Below are 18,690 nucleotides of genomic sequence, written 5' to 3' on the forward strand. Positions count from 1 at the left end.
GTGAGGTGAACGAGTGTGTGTTTTCCAGGTGGTCTGTCCTGCACTGACTGACTCCGCTCTGTTATAGAGGAGTCAGATGAACCCACCAACACTGTGATGGGAAAGTTTCAAAACTGTCTGTGCAGGTTGAGAGAAAGAGAGAGAGAGAGAGGGAGGAGAGGTAAAACAGCAAGTGGGAGGAGAAGGGAGGTGACGGTTGGGAGTCCTAACAAAGACTCTGCCCGTATATAAGGAGTCAACTCTTCTGTTTACATGAGAGAGAGACAGATGTGGCAGAAGAGTGGCAGCAAAGTACTGGAAAGGTTTCTGGAGAAATTCAAGCCATTTTTTTTCTGATTAAAAAGTCCTAAGAATGAGTAAATCCAAATCACATGCACATACTTAAGTCATACTTCATTATCAATACATATATCAAAGCAGGAGGCAATTATTTTTAAATAAATATAAAATAAATAACTAGTGGATGTCATTCTTAAAATGTTTTGACTTCATAAACATAATCTGAATCTTTTCAGTTAATATCATATTAGAATGATTTCTGAAGGATCATGTGACAATGAAGATTGAATCTTTTCAAAATTTTTATATATCTACTAAAACATCAGTCATTGAGCAAAAATGAGCAAAATATATAAAAAATAATAAAACATATGCATTATATTAAAATTAAATTAATGCTATGTACTAATAGATCTAACAATGATATCACATTAGCTACTTTTATAACTACAATATTGTTTTTTTTGTTTTTTTTTTGATATTGTAAATAAAACATATTGGAGTATGTTTCACAAATAAAAAATAAAATTGTATTTTGATCTTTCTACTGCAAAATTTCACATTTAATTCAGTGTTACTTGTGAAATTCCTCAGTGAATTTTGTTAAAAAAAAAAACCTACACCAACTTTTGAGAGTCGTTTGTTTGACATTTTGTGTTAGTAGGAAGTCGTGTGCTGTAAACCTCCTCAGGTGTGTGACAGCTGGTGCAGGTGTGTGTGTCTGTGTGTGTGTTTGTTGAACACTGACTGAAGGCTATTGTTGGCCTTTTGGTGCCAGATTTCAGAAACACGTAAGCTCTCCTAAGCAAAGACGTTCCGTACTCCCTGATCTTTTGCTTTGGCCAGCCGTGAGCACCTGCCACTCAGCAGATTTCTGGAGCAGCACATTCTTTTTTTGCGTAAAACGTTCCATTTTTTATAAAATGTATATGTGTGACGGTGGATATTTCGGCTCCCAGCAGCCCAGATCAGAAACACACGAACGTCTCGACTCGGTGACTTCTTCACTGAATTTTCCATTCATAGCTTTCAAGTTTAACAGGTTAGCGGACGAAGACCACCACACTTAAAGAGATAGTTCACCCAAAAATAGTTATTTTGATGAATGTTGGTAACCAAACTATTGACGGCAGCCATTGACTTCCATAGTATTTTTTTTCCATACTATGAAAGTCAATGGCTACCGTCAACTGCTTGCTGTTAGTCTCTCTTTCTAGTTTAATTAGTAACGACACAAGGGTGAGTAGATGAATGTAAATGATTATTTTTGGGTGAGACAATGGTTAAAAGAGATCTGTATTTATTTATATCACTCTAAATTAATTGGCGAACTGTTTTCGTCTGTGGACCCTGACAGTTTTTAGGTGTTAATTCAAAGGTCCATCTGCCTGTCACATCTGCACTCGTCGGACGTCCTCTTTCCCAGAAGGGTGACTCATTACGGCTTCACTGCAGATTAATTGATTTTCACAGCTGTCTTTTACATTAGTGTTCGTCCCGCCCACAGACTCACACAGAGAATTTAAGGAATTCCTCCCAGCTGATGTGTTCGGTGTGTTACTCATCCAGAACAAGCTTCTTTTCATCTCTCTCCATCCTGTAGCCGCTCTAATTCCTTAATATCTCATTAATTAAATCAACCACAATTCTCACATCCTCTAGCTAATTAACCAATAATTCAGTCAACACAAGTGTCTAGAACAAATAGAGCGCTGCAGTGATGACATATTTTCGTAGGCTAATTTAGAACGACAAAATCGGCTTTATGTATTTTGAAGTATATAATCGTCAGTAAAAAGATAAAGGTAAGACTACACCACGGTCACGTGACTTCAACATCACCACTATTAAATGTTCTTAGAACATATTTTCGTTAGCTGGGTCTGTAGTCCTATTTAGCCACTTGTTAGCAGCCACATTTTTCAAGACAAGCAAAAGCTTAAAAAATCATAATGTGGTATGACTTTTATGTAAAAATATCTTTAGCTTATTTCAAGAATTTAAACAAAAACCCATTAAAAAAAACTCATTGAGGGAACCAGAAGTGCTAAAATGCGATTCATTTTCAGGTTTGGCCTACAAAAATATATCATCCTGCAGCACTTCATTATTATGTGGCACTCTGGAATGCTGGATTGTGATTGGTCAGTCACGGCATTCTGTAAAATAAACATATTTTTCAGTGAAGTAGGATTCATTGAGACCGACACCACCACCAAAAACTGCAGACTTGATTTTATCCCAAAGGAACTGATAGGATTATGACAATTGTCTCTGAAGGAGTGGTTAGAAACAAAGAGTGATTTAAATTTTATGCTGACTTTAAATGACTTCATGCATTTATAACAAAATACAAATTACGTTTGTTTGCTTAAGATGGTTTTATAAAAAAAGCCAGTCACAGTGCATCATGTGTTTATGAATGCTCTCTGCACACGTATCAGGTTTTTGGCAGAACACCTTACGTCATGTAGCTGAAGGCAGTGAGATTTTCTCTTTGAAGATCTGTGGAATAATTTAAAGCTCGACCTGTTTACAAAATAACAAAATTACTGTCTGTTATGGTAAACATCATTCACTGGCTGGATACCTGATTCTCAGCTCACTTGTGTTTAAAGTCAACATGAAATTAAAACCGACTATTTACTTTTTTATTACAGTACCTAGCGTTATTCTGAATGATTCGTCAGTCCACAATGTATATAAAATGTTTAAATTACTATCAAACATGCTCAGCCTCTGAAATGCCTTTCCTTGTTGGCTGATGTCGTCAGTCTCCACCCTTTCAGCCACGCCCACTTTCACGAGCCAATCAATTCTCAACAGATGAGATCCAGTCCTGCCCTGCTTTTTTATTTCACATAGACGTTTGGTCAGAAATACACCAGATTGCAGGACGCAAACAGACTTCAAATCACTGAACGTTATGTAGGTATATCTAACAAAGTAATAACTGGGGTATTGATTTGCTTCAGATGTTGAAGCGCTGCATACAAATGTGTTTGTGTTTACTAACGCTGGCAAACACAACAGAAGTTTGACTGAACTTCTTACGTCATTTAGCTCAAGGCAGTCTGGTTTTCTCTTTGAAGCGAACAATATAAAGGTTGTCCTATTTACAAAACAATTCAATTACTGTCTTTCGAGGTGAGTGTCTGTCAGTGGCCGCCGGTGACGTTCTATACCTGATTTGCACCGGTTAGTGTGAAATATCATGGAGACTCTTGCATTTTACAGGCATGTCAGAAGTTGCTCTTTACATGCAGTCACACAGGTCTTGTCTACCTGTTTCAGCCCCTGTGGTCCACCGACACACGCACACACACACTTATATAAGGGTTTCGTGTTGAGTTGGAAAAAAAGACCTCATTCGGGGGCACTCTGTAGAGTATACTTTACCTGCATATAAACAGGTGAAAAAAGTCTTTCCTGGCAGGAGGCGTGAAGTGGGGACAGCGCCAGGAAAGCTGTTTTAGATTCATCCAAAATTACTGGCTTTTGGCAGCGAGCGGCATACACAAAACAAATGTTCACTTTTAATCTTACTGCTTTTTTCCTCCATCTCTCCCTCCCTCTCTCACTCTCACGTCGTCTAATCTCTCTCCGAATCCAAGGACGTTTTATTAGAACGACTGTATCGGATTCTATATTGTCTGTTAAACACTAGCATTGGAGCGAAACGAGAATGTGGCGATTATTGACATTTACATTTACAGACTTCACAGAATCTGCCTGTGAAAATGTTTCCAGATGGTTAAGTCCACATAAATTCAAAACTCACCCCATTTGCTGTCTTCATGTATTTTATTATGAAAAATTAATTGGCATCTTTGCATTAAGTTGTTGTAATATAATGTATGTCTCTCATAGCTGCTTGTCTTAAAGGGGCAGTACACCCAAAAATGAAAAGCCATTGACTTCCATAGTATTTTTTTTTAATACTATGTAAGTAAATGGCTACCGTCAACTGTTTGGTGTGCAAAATTCTTCAAAATATCTTCTTTTGTGTTCAACAGCTGAAAGAAATGAATACAAGTTTGGAACAACCTGAGGACGAGTTGACAGAATTTGATGACAGAATTTTTCAGAAATTTTTGGGCAAACTATTCCTCTAGCCATTGATGTACATAGTACTGTTTTCCACACCATGAAAGTCAGTGGCTACCATTTGGTTACCAACCTTCTTTAAAACAACTTTTGTGCTCAACAGCTGAAAGAAATTAGACCAGATTGGGGGCAAGTAAATGTCAGAATTTTCATTTTTGGGTGAACTATTCCTTTAAAAGTGAATTAAGCGTTAAAGGCTCAGAGAGCTGGCGCGGGATGGGTTAAACCAGAAAATATCCCCCCCGTTGTTCCTCGTCCCAGAATAAAGTCACATTCGGCAACATGAAGCGTCTTGGCTGCTTTTCTGTGGACTTTGCTCAGTTCTCTCCAGGAGTCATAAAGTATTATATCACACCATTTACTTTACGATTCAGACTCGCGCAGAACAGAACGTCAAAGTGAAAACCCTTTTTGTCACATTAATGCATGTTTTTTTTCATGTAGTAATTATAAGCAGAGTTTGTTTCTCAGAATTATAGTGAATTAAATCTCAGAGCCAGAGAGACGCTGCTCTGATACTTTAATGAAGATATTTGATCTGAATATGAATATGAATATGAATATGAGATAATGTTACAGTGAGTCTGAAGTGTAAATAAAGCTAAATCTGCAGTAAATAAACACAGTCTACACAGAAAATTTGTGAGTGACTTCTAGAAAGATTTCTATCCAGTAAACTAAGATGAAACACCAAAACTAAATAAATTTTTCAAATAATAAAAGATTTTGAGGTAATAACTTAATAATTAAGTAACAAATTTGCATGTTCTCTGACACAAATGGTCACATGACATGAAGGTACACAAAATATTTCAATCTTTTTTAGTGAGTTTAAGTGTGGTTTTAAAATTAATTCTAAAATTCTTTAATTAAATTATCCTATTTAAATCAATGTTTTAAAAGAGTTAGGTCAAAGATAATCTAAAAGTAATCAAAAGGTAGTCTGATTATATTACCTAAAATGTGTAATCTATCCAGCACTGTATGTATATACAGGTATTATTGCTCACAGGTTGCTCTTTTATAGCTCAGGAGACTTAATGTTGTTCTGGGTTATATGGAAATAGATATGTTGATAAGGTAGATATACTGGTGTAGAGAAGGTGTATCAATTTGCCTTCTGATGTCAAATCATGGTAAACCTGAGCAAAGTGTAAGACACTGATGAGATCTCTAGTGAAACCCTTGAGAATATAAGATAAGTAAATGAATACAGGTAAAAAGGCTTGTAAATTTGTTCTCCGCTTAATCTCAGGAGAAACATCTGAAATATTAAGGAGATCCCAACTGTGATTTTTCTTTTCTTTAAAGCTTGATATGCTTCTTCATAACAGAACTGAATTGTTATTGCAAAATAAGGTGTTGCATTGACTGTGCACTCATTAAAGATATCTGCCAGCACATGAAGGTTCAGAGAGTGACAACAAATGACTTCACTTTAAGATCCAATCTGATCCAATCTGCTGTCAGACAGTGAGGATCAATGTAGCGCTGATTTACTGTCATCTCTATCGCAACCCATCTCAAACACACAACAACAACATATTTTCCAAGCCATAGACTGGCGTGCAGTACGGAGAGAAGCTTTCACTGAACTTCATTAGGATTCACACATGCCAGACGTGCTTCATTAAAAATCTGTGAAAGCCTGTGGAAAAATTAATTAAAGAGATCTCAATTGTTTCTCCTAAACAGCAATGAGGCATTTGCTCAAGTCTCCTGCTTCTCAGATATTCCTGAGAAAGTCAGCAATGCCACTTTAGAGTTGCAGCAGAAATCTCAGCAATGTCTCAAACTGTGCTCAGATTTTCTCAGATATAAACACCTGCCATGGAAAGTCTCAATATGACCTCAAACATTTCTCATTAAACTCCACACAGAGCCAATGGGCTTACTGTAACTATTGACTCATTTGTGTCTGTTTTTATTTCTCCAAACAAAATAAATCCACTGAGACAAAGTTGATACTTAAATGAGACCAAACTGTGCCAAAAGTTAAATATCCTGTTACATTTTACTGTAGTTACTGCTACTGGACGTCATCCTAAAATTACTAGTTGTTAAAGATTCAGTAATATTCCTGAATAAACTAAATAAAAAGGCAGAGTCTCTGTATGGACTCAAATATTTCTCATTAAACTCTACACAAAGTCTTCTAAAGCTCTATACTCTTACTGTATAACTACTGGCTATATAACAACTGACACATTTGTGTCTGTTTTTATTTCACTTAACAAAATAAATCGACCTGAGATAAAGCTGATACTTAAATGAGACTGTAGTGCAAAAAGTTAAATGTGGAGTTATGTGATCCTAAAATGACTTGTTGGTAAATCAACTATTGACTCATTTGTGTCTGTTGTTTATTCTAACGAAAATTGTGTCTGTTTGTATTTTTCCTAACTAAATAAATTAACTGAGACTTAGATGATAGTTAATTGAGACCTGAATGCAGGGTAAAAAATGTGAGAATTTGCGGTTATTATTGCAGTTATTGCTACCTGATGTAATCCTAAAATGCTTGTTGGTAAATGAACCATTGAGTCATTTGTGTCTGTTTTTATTTCTTCCAACAAAGAAATCAACTGAGACAAAACTGATACTCAAATGAGACCAAACTGCAGTCAGAAAAGTGAGAAGGTTGCTTGTTGGTGAATTTGTTTCAGTAATTAATTAAGATACTACCATGTACAGCAGATAAAGTGAGAACTACACATTTACTGAGCTATAACACATTTGTTTGAATAAACTAAGCTGTAACTACCAACCAAAAGAAATCACAAATATCAATATTTCACAAAAAGACTGCACTGAAAGTGAAAGATAAGAAAAATACTCACTGTAGCGATTCAGCTGGCACTCCACAAAGTTGCCTTAACAATCCACAAGGATATTTCTTCTGCTGCTCAAAGTCTTTGGGTTTATTGTCCTGAAATCGGTCTTGAGTTTGTCCCGATGGCAGGTGAAAGAGATGCTGAGACTCAAGTCTGAAGTTGTCTGGACTCTCTGAGCTCCTCTGCTACTTGTGAAGCACTTGAACGTTCAAAATATATATATACACGAGGTTCAGGGCTGCTTCTGACATCACTGAATAGTCAACATTACCGCCTCACACACACAAGACATGCTGCATATGAAATTAGACGATGCCTCAACACACACACACAGACACTCACAATGTGGGTTGTGGGGTTTTATATCCAATCGCATGCCAAAGTAACTTGTGTCTTTTTTTAAAACAAGAAAATCACATGTTATTCGTTTTTCATAGTATTTTTTTGTGTGATTCACACCGGTTGGAAAAAAAAAGAAATCACACACGGGCACATACTTTCCCAGAAAACTTGCCCTGTCGCGTCACTGGTGCACCGGGCGATACCCAACACTGTTATTTCACTAGCTTAAACTTTTCTCAGGAACATTAATATTATCATTTAAAAGCCAAATATGAAAACAGGCGAGGAGACGCAGCAACCCCGATTGTCTCTCTGATGTGGCGTTAAACGGCGTGCCGTGATAATTAAGTCGGGCCCTCGTGTGGAGGAATGCGAGCGAGTGTGTGAACGCGCTCCAAACTCAGTGCGGCGGTCAATTTTTCAGCCCACTGCTGTGTGCTTAGCGTCACAGCTAATCTGAGAGAGAGAGAGCGAGCTTGTCTGAGCTGAGGTTGTTCTATGTTTAGTTGCGGACGCTGCTGGTGGTTTGGGCTTTACTGTGCTGGATCCTTCTCGCAGCCGCTGGCCCGTAGCATGTGTATATGACCTGCTAGCGTTCCCTCGCTGACTGGGAAGGGCACCGCAAAACACTAAAAACACCAGACGATTACAGTATTAGGGTCTGGACATAGTCTGTCTGAACCGAGTCGGGACTGAAATGAAGATTATCCGTGGTTTAGTTGCGGCCAGACTGTATGCGTTTCGCTGCAGGAGTTCATGAGTGATTTGGTGATTTGTGGTGTTGATACCAAGTGTTTGTTTACTTGTGGGTTAGGGGTCTTTAGAGTTTCGCATAACCAGAATTCTGATCTGCATAAAGTCTGGTTCACATAGCAGTTAGTCCTGCCCATGAAGCATGTACTTGGGAAGAGTTTGCTTTGTTTAAAGTTGGGTCTGATATGGTCAAAAATAACGGCACATGCCAAAACGAAGTGCAATTGGATAACTTTGGTTAACTTCATTAGTTAATATCTCTTCTAAAGCATTTATCTTATGTTACTTTCAACATTGTCTTGTACATTTTTAAAACCAAAAGTCGTGTCTGTTAATATTATTTAATGGATCTGAGCTAACGTGAACTAACAATAAATATATTAAAAAATATTAAAGCTGTATGATTTTTTTTTTCTGCTATTAAACACAGAAGATATTTCGAAGAATTTTGGGAACCAAACAGTTGTATATGTATGTATGGAAAGAAATACTATGGAAATCAATTGACGATTTGATTATCCACATTTTTCAAATATGAATAAATGATGGCGGAATTTTCATTTTTGGGTGGACTGTCCCTTTAACTAACGTTAACAAAGATTAATAATGCAGTTATTAACAGGACCGTATTGTAAACGCTACCAATGCAGCTAATCTACCAATACCTGGCAAGGCGTTCGATGGGCTCATTCTTTCACATTCTCATCTCACTCTTTACCTCTAGCTGTTCTGAATCCCACCTCAATCATCTCAGCACCGGCCAACTGCTGTAACTAACATTCAGCAGAGCTGTCAGCAGGCTGGCCTATATGACAGAAAGACAGACAGAATTACTACAGTGTTCAAACAAAGTTTTCCATGCTAAAGCACTTTCATTGTATCCCATCTCAACATGTTTCAGAAACAAGTTTAAAGTTGGCATGAAATTAAACTTCTCCAATTATGACGTTGTCTTAAACCACGCCCACTTTTGAGTGCCATGTGCAGATCTCAACATCTGAAGTTCCACCCTACGTTTCTTCTTCTTCGATAATCCATTACACTCGGATGACCTGTTGCTACTTCTGTTTTGTTGTGACTTTAAAGTTATGAAAGTGCACAATTGTGTTACTGTATTTTTTTGACAGACATATCTGACAGACATGAATTGTAGTTGATTTTTGGATGAATTATTTCTGGCACAGGACTCTGTTTGTTTAAACAGAAACTATGACATATTTAAGACTCTAAAGATATAGTAGCAAGTAAATTTGGACTCTTGAAAGACCAGGCATGGCTCTTGAGACGGATCGCATGAATCAGGAGATTTCTTGAGGTCCAGCGCTTGTGCTGTGTGGTCCGTCTCGAGTGCCAGCGTCTCTCAAACTTTTCTCGCTTTGATCTGAAACTTTGATGATTTTCTTCTCCACTTTTACCTGCTTCTTCCTCAGGATGTGACTGGAAATACATCCACCTGGCAGTGACGGTGGGATTTTGTATGTTCGTACATCTAGCACCGTTCCACTTTCTTTCCAGACGAAACACCTAAGAGCAATTCTGACCCGGAGGTCAGCCGAATTCCTGAGCCCTTTTTCCTCTTCGGAGGTAAATGGCTGTGGCTTCTGCGGAAGGCAGGTATTTTATACTCATACCAGGCATCCCGCTTTAAACACATCCGTCTCTTTGAAGGCTTGAAAAAGAAGATGGATGTTATGGGGTCAGTCCAGGGCCTTCCATCACATGTTCCTCTGCTCACAGGTCCAACAGAAACGATGGCTACTTTAATAATCAAACACTCGCAGGGAAAGTGAATGAGTTCGTTTTCCTGTTGGCTGGCATGAGAAAGTCAAGCAGACGCTTTTTCAGGCTGACAGAAAGAAATCTCAGGACGCCAACAAATATTCACAGATTTAAGGTACAAACTTCACTGGACCCCTTTGACTTTAGCTGTATGGCAAATTCAGTGAATTGTTCCTTTAACACCACATTAATTCCCATTTGTTACAGAAAAAGGTTTGGGGTCAGTACATTTCTTTTCTTTTTTTTCTTTTTTTAAAAAAAAAGAAATTAATATTTTTATTCAGCAGTTAATTTGATAAAATGATGAATCCTGAAAAATATTCAAAAAAATATTAAGCAGCACAACTGTTTCCAACACTGATAATAAATCAGCATTTTAGAATGATTTCTGAAAAATCATGTGCCACTGAAGACGAGTAAAGATTCTGAAAATTCAGCTCTGCATCACAGAAATATATTATATTTTGTAGTATATTAAAATAGACAACTGTTTTAATTGCAATAATATCTCACAATATTACAGTTTTTTTCTGCATTTTCAATCAGAGTGTAAGGCAGTGTAATTCGAAGAAATCTGTATGCTACAACTAACTGACTTGTCCAACTCCATTAGAAACCAAGGAAAACTCTTTCATTGCTGTACAACACATGCAACAAGTTACACTCGACTGGAAAAATTAATTAGCAAGATTTGATATTGCTCATCAAAGTGCCGCAAATAGCTTAGAGAAGATGCAATATGTTGCGCATTTAAGAGACTCTCTGTTTTATTACAGCACCATCGAGCCGAACTGTACAGTTAAAATGCTTCCACATGTGTGCATTCACAGTTTGTTGTGGAGACAGAGCTGAAATAGACAGATATGGAACGCATTTTAGCGAACTACAATAAGAAGCCTCTTTGAAGGGCCATAATTAAGACCAGTCTGCGCTAATTGAATTAGCCCAAGATGCTCCTGATTACTTCTCGCCCACTACAAAGAGGAAGTTGTCACTTTACATGTATTTTAATCACTGTAATAGAAGCAAATAACAGTCTAGTGGAAAAATAGTGGTGTTAAAAGTATATTTGAGGAGTTAAGCTGTGAATATGTTAGCCAAAACTAAAATCAGAAAAACATTTTTGTTACTTGAAATAAAATAAACATTAACTGAAATTTAAAATAAATGTAAAAAAAAAAAAAAAAAAAAAAAAAAAGTAAAAATGATTTAATTAAAATGAAAAAAAAAATTATTGAAAAGAAAAATGATAAGAGTATCTCAATGATACAAAAATATTGGTTGTCACATTGGTTGTTACATTGATTTGATTAAATTGATATTTAATCCAAAACTCAAATTCTGTCATCACTTACTCACCATTGTGGCAATCCAAACCTGTAGAACTCTCTTCTGGGTAACACAAAAGATTGTATTTTGACAAATAAATGTCAAAGGGGTCCAAAAACAACATTGGGACCACAATGACATTAATTGCATAGACAGATCAGTGATTTTGATGCATGAGTTACAACAAAAGTTAAGATTTTTAGCGAATAAAGGCACAAAATTTGGCCTGTTTTTCACACAAAGAGATGCTAATGTAACATAGGAGGAAACTGGACACTTTTCATGGTGCATACTTATTTAAAGCATGCATACTTTGCATGCATATGCACTGTGTGAACTTTCTGCTGAACATCTTTTATGTTCCACATTAAAAAAGTCACACAGGCCTTGACTGGCATGAAGATGAATAACTTATGACAGAATGTTCATTTTTCTGTGAACTACCCCTTTAATTTTTCTGTAGAAAAACCCCTCTTGCAGCCAAATGTACAGGAACAAATCTTATTTTGAAATTTCATGGTTTGCAACCACTTCCAAGAATCTCAAATCCCAACTGAATCTCCAGTCCTTTCCACTCGACCCAGATACAGTCTGCAGCCTTTCTTCTGCGTCTGCTAAACTCCAGCCTTTAGCGTGTTCATCTGACCTCCACGCATGAAGCTGTCTTACACGCGTACGCTGATGCCGATGGAAGACCCAAAGTCTGTAATTAATTTGTGGTGTTCGCTCTATTAATAGCCGCTTGATGTGTCTGATTTGCGCTGTGTGGCAGCGAGTCGACATTGGAAAGCGATCCAGGACAGAGCTTCTCATGTAGAGCCAAGCATTCAGCAACACGTTCTCTCTCTCCATATTGCTCGTCTCTGGCTCGTCTTACGATTAGTGTAATAGTGTATTATTGTGCATTGTTTGGCGCATGTCAGCATGAGTTCTCCAGCGGTGCAGCGGGGGGGTTTATTGGTGAGGGCGCTGGAAAACTCACTGACTGGCGTCTTCCTCCATGGGCCAAACACAGCTTGGCCGTCCCGAGCAGAGTGAGTGGGATAACGGTGCTGGAATTACAAAACTGTGCCGCATCTTAATCACCTTCATTTAGGCAGCTCAAGAAAAACATGACATTTCACAAAGACACTTGCAGAATATTTTGGCGCTAATGGTGCTCCAAACATACCCAGATCGAAATGACCTAACTATTTAAACGATTATATACCTTAAAAAAATAACTTTAAAAATCCAAAAAAGAGAAATGAGGTGTATTTTGTGGGTCTTAAAGCATTTGCAAAGTTTTGTTCCCTTACTGAAAATTCTAAAAGTGAATTTTCTATACATTTTTATGGGTTAAAACAGATTTAAATGCGTTTGAGTTGTGAACTACACCTGAAAAAGAAAACAAAAGGAGGGCGGGACTTGGTTCTATGCAAAGGCTGTTGATTGGATGTTGAGATGTGGGTGTGGCATTCAAAAGTGGAAGCAGATTAACATGCATTTTAAAAAAAAAGGTGAATTTGAATTCATGCCGACATGGTAGTAACAAACCTCAGTACTGCAATATAGTTCAATGTATTCAAATGCAATTGACATTAAAGCAGATGTGTTATTATTTAGCCAACATACTGACTTTAACTCACTTACCAAGATTCGCTTCAAACTGTTCCTCTGCCATGACAGCTGATGACCTGGATGAGGAAAACAAAGACATTGTAAAAAAAAAAAAAAAAAAAAAAGATATTTACACCAATATAGCTTCTCTTGTAAACATCTCTGCACAAAACTGAACTTATGTAAGTAAATGGGTTAGAGTTTACACTTGCATAGACCATGTAAAATCACTCTTTATTTATGGAATGATTAATGTATCTTGATTTAAGAATGTTTTTAGCATCAGATAATATGTTTTTTTGCTGGAAAAAAGAGCTTACGTTAATAAAACTTAATTTGCTTTTAAAAATTGCAGAAAAAATATCTGCTGTTTTCCCTTCGAATTAAGTTTATTTTGGCAGATATTTTTTTCTTGTTTTAAACATAAACTCACATAATTTTGATCTATTTTTGGTGGAATTTTGATAGCCGTACTAGACAGCAAGGAAAAATCCTAAGTGCCACCCACATTTTCTTCAAAAAATGTACAAATCGAGAAAACGGCTTTAACTGATCTAGCAAACCTATGGGATTATTAATGCATTTGCTGAAAATGTCACAGGGCTCATTCTTCACAGAGTAGCTGTGAGCTTTCCAGATCTTCGTGGGAGGAAAGCAGAACAATGATGCTGTTTAGTTCCAGAAAACAGTGATGAGACACTCTCTGTGTGGCCCACTTTTAAAATGGTTTGCATGAAGCTTCCCATAGGAAAGAAAATTCACAGATGAGACCTCCTAAATATCTCACTTGTTGCCTATAAACAGAAATGAGGATTAAACAGAGAGAACATAATGTTAAAAGAGACGCTTCTCCTGAGAAAATTACCCTAGTGAGTTTCAGAGGAGATCTCAACAAACTTTTATACTGTACTGAGATTAAAGTCTAAAAACATGCTTTCTGCATTGACTTTGTAGTGCTAAATTATTCATTGCAAAGTTTCAGTTTTCACACGTGATGACAATTAGGTCATGCGTGCTGAATCATTCGATTGCATTCGTGAACACAGGCGACACATACACACTAGAAAGTTTCATCCTTGTTTAGTGTCTGCACTATTGCTCTTCATAAGTTACTAGTGATAAATTGTCTTTCTACTAGTTTAAACTAAAGTACTCACACAAGCGTTCATCAGTGAGGGCGTCTGTTGTTGTTTCTGCCTCCAGTAGTTTGTTGTTGTTCTGTCTCATCAGTTTCTTTTTCATGGGTCTGTGCAGTGTTGCCACCTTAACGACAATTTAAAAAGAAAGAAAAACTCATTTGCCAAGGGACATTTGCATTCTGAGTGTATGTTGTATATTAGAAAAACCTACCTTTGCATATTAAGTCAAACAAAGCTTTTCAAAATGCTGAATCAACTGAATCGGTTGCTTCAGAAAATGATCATTTCGTGTTTTGTGTTTCGTGTTTCGTGAAAATTTTTAAACATTTAAAAACAGTTGTGACGTAACAAAGCTTTGTTTACTGAAATCACGTCACTTTGGCAGTTTCCTATATATGGAAGCCTGTTTTTTCTTGCAATTCTGAGGAAGAAAGTCTATTACATGATGGCAGCAGAGTTTCTGAGTTTTTTTTTCTCAATTCCGACTTTACATTTTGCGATTCTGACTATTATATTTCGCAATTCTTTACTATATCACAATTCTGACTTTATTTCTTGCAAATCTGACTTTACATCTGAAATTCTAACTTTATATCTAGTTATTCTTTATATTTAATTATCGCAATTCTGACTTTATATCTCGCAAATCTAACTTTACATATATCGTAAATGTGAAAAGTTTTAAATATCACGATTTTAAATGTCACAAATTGGAGTGTAATTATCGCAATTCTGACTTTAGATCTCCCAACTCTGAGATTAACTACCGCGATTTTGGCATTATATCGCGCAAGTCTGACTTTACATATCGCAATTCTTTTTTCCCCCTTAGAATTCTGAGTTTACATCTCCTAATTTAATCATTTATTTTTTTATTTCTGCCACGGAATAAAAAATTAAAAAAGGCTTTTACAATTTCTGCTGAAATTTCTGCTTTATCTTACAATTCTGACATTTTCTCACAATCATCTCGTAATTCTGCATTTATATTTCGCAATTCTGAGTTTATATCTCACAATTCAGTTTTTTGTTTGTTTGTTTCAATCATATTATAAAAAGGGACTTTGTAACTTTTATCTTGCAATTCTAAGTTGTTGTTTTTTTCAGAACTGCCAAAAAAAAAATAGAATTGTGAGATTATAAAATCTTTTTATTTCAATTGCGAGAAAAAAAGTATGAATTGTGAGATAAAAAGATTACATGGCAGAAACAAGCTTCCAAACATTTGACACAGGTTCATACATAAGTGAAATAACCCAGAGATATAAAAGGAAAACCTGTGTTTCTTCGAGACACAGCCCTAGATGTTAGCATGTACTGTGATGCTCTCACGCCAACTGTAATTTGTGCGTGTTCACAGGGGATTCCCTGCAGGCCAGACAGACTGTGCTGGATAATGCTGTAATGACAGGGAACAGTGCTGTGTTTCTGTGTGCGTGTGGCTGCTGTGGTTGCTGTTTCACAGCTCCGAGCGTTTCACTGGCCAGCGTTTCCACCGCGATCACTGACGCATACGATCTTTCCCCCCGTCGCTCGGTCCTGCTGTCTGTCCCACGGCCTGATCTGCAGCTCTGGAGGAGGAGTGAGCTGTAAATGTCACATCTGTCTGAAATAGAGTAAAGCCTTTATCGAGATGAGTCACTCACGCCTCCACTATTCTTCACGACAAAAAATGTTAAATTTGGGTCCATGGCATTTGAACTGACTTATTTTGATACAAGTGACCATGGGTCACAACAAATCCACAGCGACCTTTGAACTGCACCTGTAGCACTAGAAACCCACTTGACGCAAATACACAAACACAGATGTAAATGGCAAAGCATTTCAAGCCTGGTGTTATTTTAGTAGATCATATTATAGTTCTTATTAATATTTAAAACATTTTAAACTATATGGTTCCTCTGTATAGTTAACATTATTTTATATGAAACACAACAATGAAAAAGTGTGAACCAGATCCAGATACTCTGTGAAGTACAGGAATGACTGTCTTCTTCTCGATGCACAAACCTCCATCTTTCATTTCATCCTGAGAGCGTCTTAGCAAAACGACCAGAAGCTCTTCCACTAACTGAGCCTCCAAAAGTTCATCTGTCACATCTATTAGAATAAATGAGGTGAAAAATGACCTCTAACAGCAGCGTGCAGACATGCGTTTGGACATACTCGACACCTGAGACCAATTTCCACCTTCTATTGGACGGAGCGTCTCAGCGCAGATCTGCCAGAGCACAGTCAGTCCGTTAGTGAGGAATTGCCTGTTACAGCCTATATTCACATCAGGAGATACAGTGACTGAAGTCTGTGTACCTGAAAGACAATATAATCATTCATGTGCTTTAATGTGAAATACAGCCGGTTGCAAAAATTGTATTTATACTGCCCTGCATCATATCTGCTCAGTTAAATCCAGCAGGTGTTTCTGACTAATATTGAGCTGCTAATTCCAAAATCAGTGTCTGTTTTGCTGGAGCGTGCCACACTTTCTTGCTAAATATGAGAATCATTTGTAAGGTGAATTAGTCTTGTATTTCTGCTTAATCAGAAGAAAAAAACTCCATAAACACATCATTTCTGTCTGAATCTGAGCCCGTCTTTTTCTCATTTATGACATTATTTTATGCCTAATTTTGATGTCCTGATATAATACTTCCATTCAAAAGCAAAACTTATGACTTTGACTGCTTTTCTTATTTTGATATCTTTTTCTCAATGTCATTTCTAGGTCATATTGCACACAATAATAATAATAATAATAATATAAATAAAAATAAAAATAATTAAATGTAAAGTAAATAGCAGTTATATATTAGATATTATGATTAAATAATATGTCTCTGCGTGTGTGTGTGTATATATATACATATATATATATATATATATATATAATGAAATGCCACTGCTTTAAAGTGCATTATAGATGATACATATATAATTTTTACAAATCCTTATCCTTATTTCACAAAGAAAAAAAAAAGAAAAAAATTTTATAGAGTTTTTATTTGTATTTTCTCAGCATCATTAAATTAGCTAAATTAGAGCTTTATGCAAAAAAAAAAGGTTGTTTTTTCTGAGATGCAAGACTGTGTAATATGTTGCTTTTAAACCTGATGTGAAAGGCTTTTCATGTATGAATTTCTGTATGAATTTCAGCATGGACTCGTGAGGGCACGGACGCAGTCATTAGGGTGTCAAAGCATTAGTCGAAGCGTAACCCACTCTCATCTGTCTCTCTGTCTGTCTGTCTAATGCTCCAGGCCTTGATTACGCTAAACCTCAGCCATCACCACAAACGCCCAGTGCTCTGCCAACAAACACAGGCCGCAGCTCTGTCAGTCTGCCCTTATTTTTGCCCTACTGTAAACGCGCTGACGAGGGCGGGATCCCGCGCTGATGTCATAAGCACGCGTTTGGACCGGACTCAGACCTCTGATGGACCGGCGCGGGGAGCCACGGGCTAAAAAAGGGATGGTTTTACATGTTTAGGAGTCGCGTTGAATGTTGTGTGGATAAATGTGGACTCTTTTGGTCACACTGGTTCTAACAGTGGAAATGCATCATCTGTCATCTCTTTCTCAGACGTCTGCCTTCTATATTAGTCAGTCATATCAGGGTGAATCTCATCCAGACATGTCTAGGTCTTATTGCATCAAAATTCAATATAGAAATAAAGAAGGTAAAATAGGTTTTATCTTTCAGTGGTGAATAAGAATATAAAATTACATAAAATTACACATCATTCATAATTTATTTATTAAACCAAAGGATTAAATTAGAGTTGGGGGTGAAGTAGGCGATCTAGAAGAATGGAAGTGTTTGTTATTATCATATATATATATATATATATATATATATTTATATATAATTCAGAATATTAATACAATTTATATTTCTATATTTCTATATATTTATTTAAATTCATATATTTACATTTTTTATCTCAAATAAGGCAAATTTAAATTAAATTTCCATTGCCATTACAATTTGTAATTGAATTAATTACAGTATATGATGGTTAATTAAAATGAAATTACAATTTAATTCAAAATATTTGCTGATAAAATCTCCCTATTGACATTATAAGTACTGGCTTTAGAATGTAATAATTGCTTGTTATTTTTCCATAATTGAGAATATTTTAAAAATTCTAATAACACCCTGGTGAAATTATTCAATTTCATGTTAATTCTCTCAGTTTGTGGTTCATTGCACATGTTTTCAGGGTCTCAGTAAAAATGACTTTGTGCGTGTGTAGGTGTGTTTATTTATGTGTGTGTATGTGGTTTTTGTGTGTGTGTGTGTGTGTGTGTATTTGTTTTCTGTGTGTGGGTTTGTTTGGGTGTCATGACTGTGGTGATGGTTTGAAACCAACAGATTTCATTTCATGACACCGCAGAGGAAAAATATATCTGACTCAGTATGTTAGCTTTCTCTCTCTCTCTCTCTTCTCTCTGGTACAGATGAAATATGGATTTATTCAGTGTCAGGTGTGAGTCTGTAGTGATCGGTTTGGATTGAAACTGGGA

At 36.6% G+C, this 18,690-nt stretch overlaps 1 protein-coding gene across 10 annotated transcripts in view; it reads right to left on the reverse strand.

The window, feature by feature from the left end:
- The window catches only part of pthlha (parathyroid hormone-like hormone a), a 47,704-nt gene that overhangs the window by 8,989 nt on the left and 20,025 nt on the right, over positions 1-18,690 (reverse strand). For 3 of the 10 annotated variants that reach the window (XM_051108266.1, XM_051108261.1, XM_051108260.1), the window contains 3 exons: positions 14,180-16,474; positions 13,056-13,099; positions 7,227-9,120 (listed from right to left, as the gene is read on the reverse strand). The gene's annotated coding sequence lies outside the window, so the exon portion shown is untranslated. The remainder of the gene's footprint in view (positions 1-7,226; positions 9,121-13,055; positions 13,100-14,179; positions 16,475-18,690) is intronic. The other 7 variants (XM_051108265.1, XM_051108263.1, XM_051108262.1 and 4 more) reach the window with 7 other exon arrangements.

The sequence above is a fragment of the Labeo rohita genome, chromosome 4 (genome assembly GCF_022985175.1).
Source record: "Labeo rohita strain BAU-BD-2019 chromosome 4, IGBB_LRoh.1.0, whole genome shotgun sequence".
NCBI lineage: Eukaryota > Metazoa > Chordata > Actinopteri > Cypriniformes > Cyprinidae > Labeo > Labeo rohita.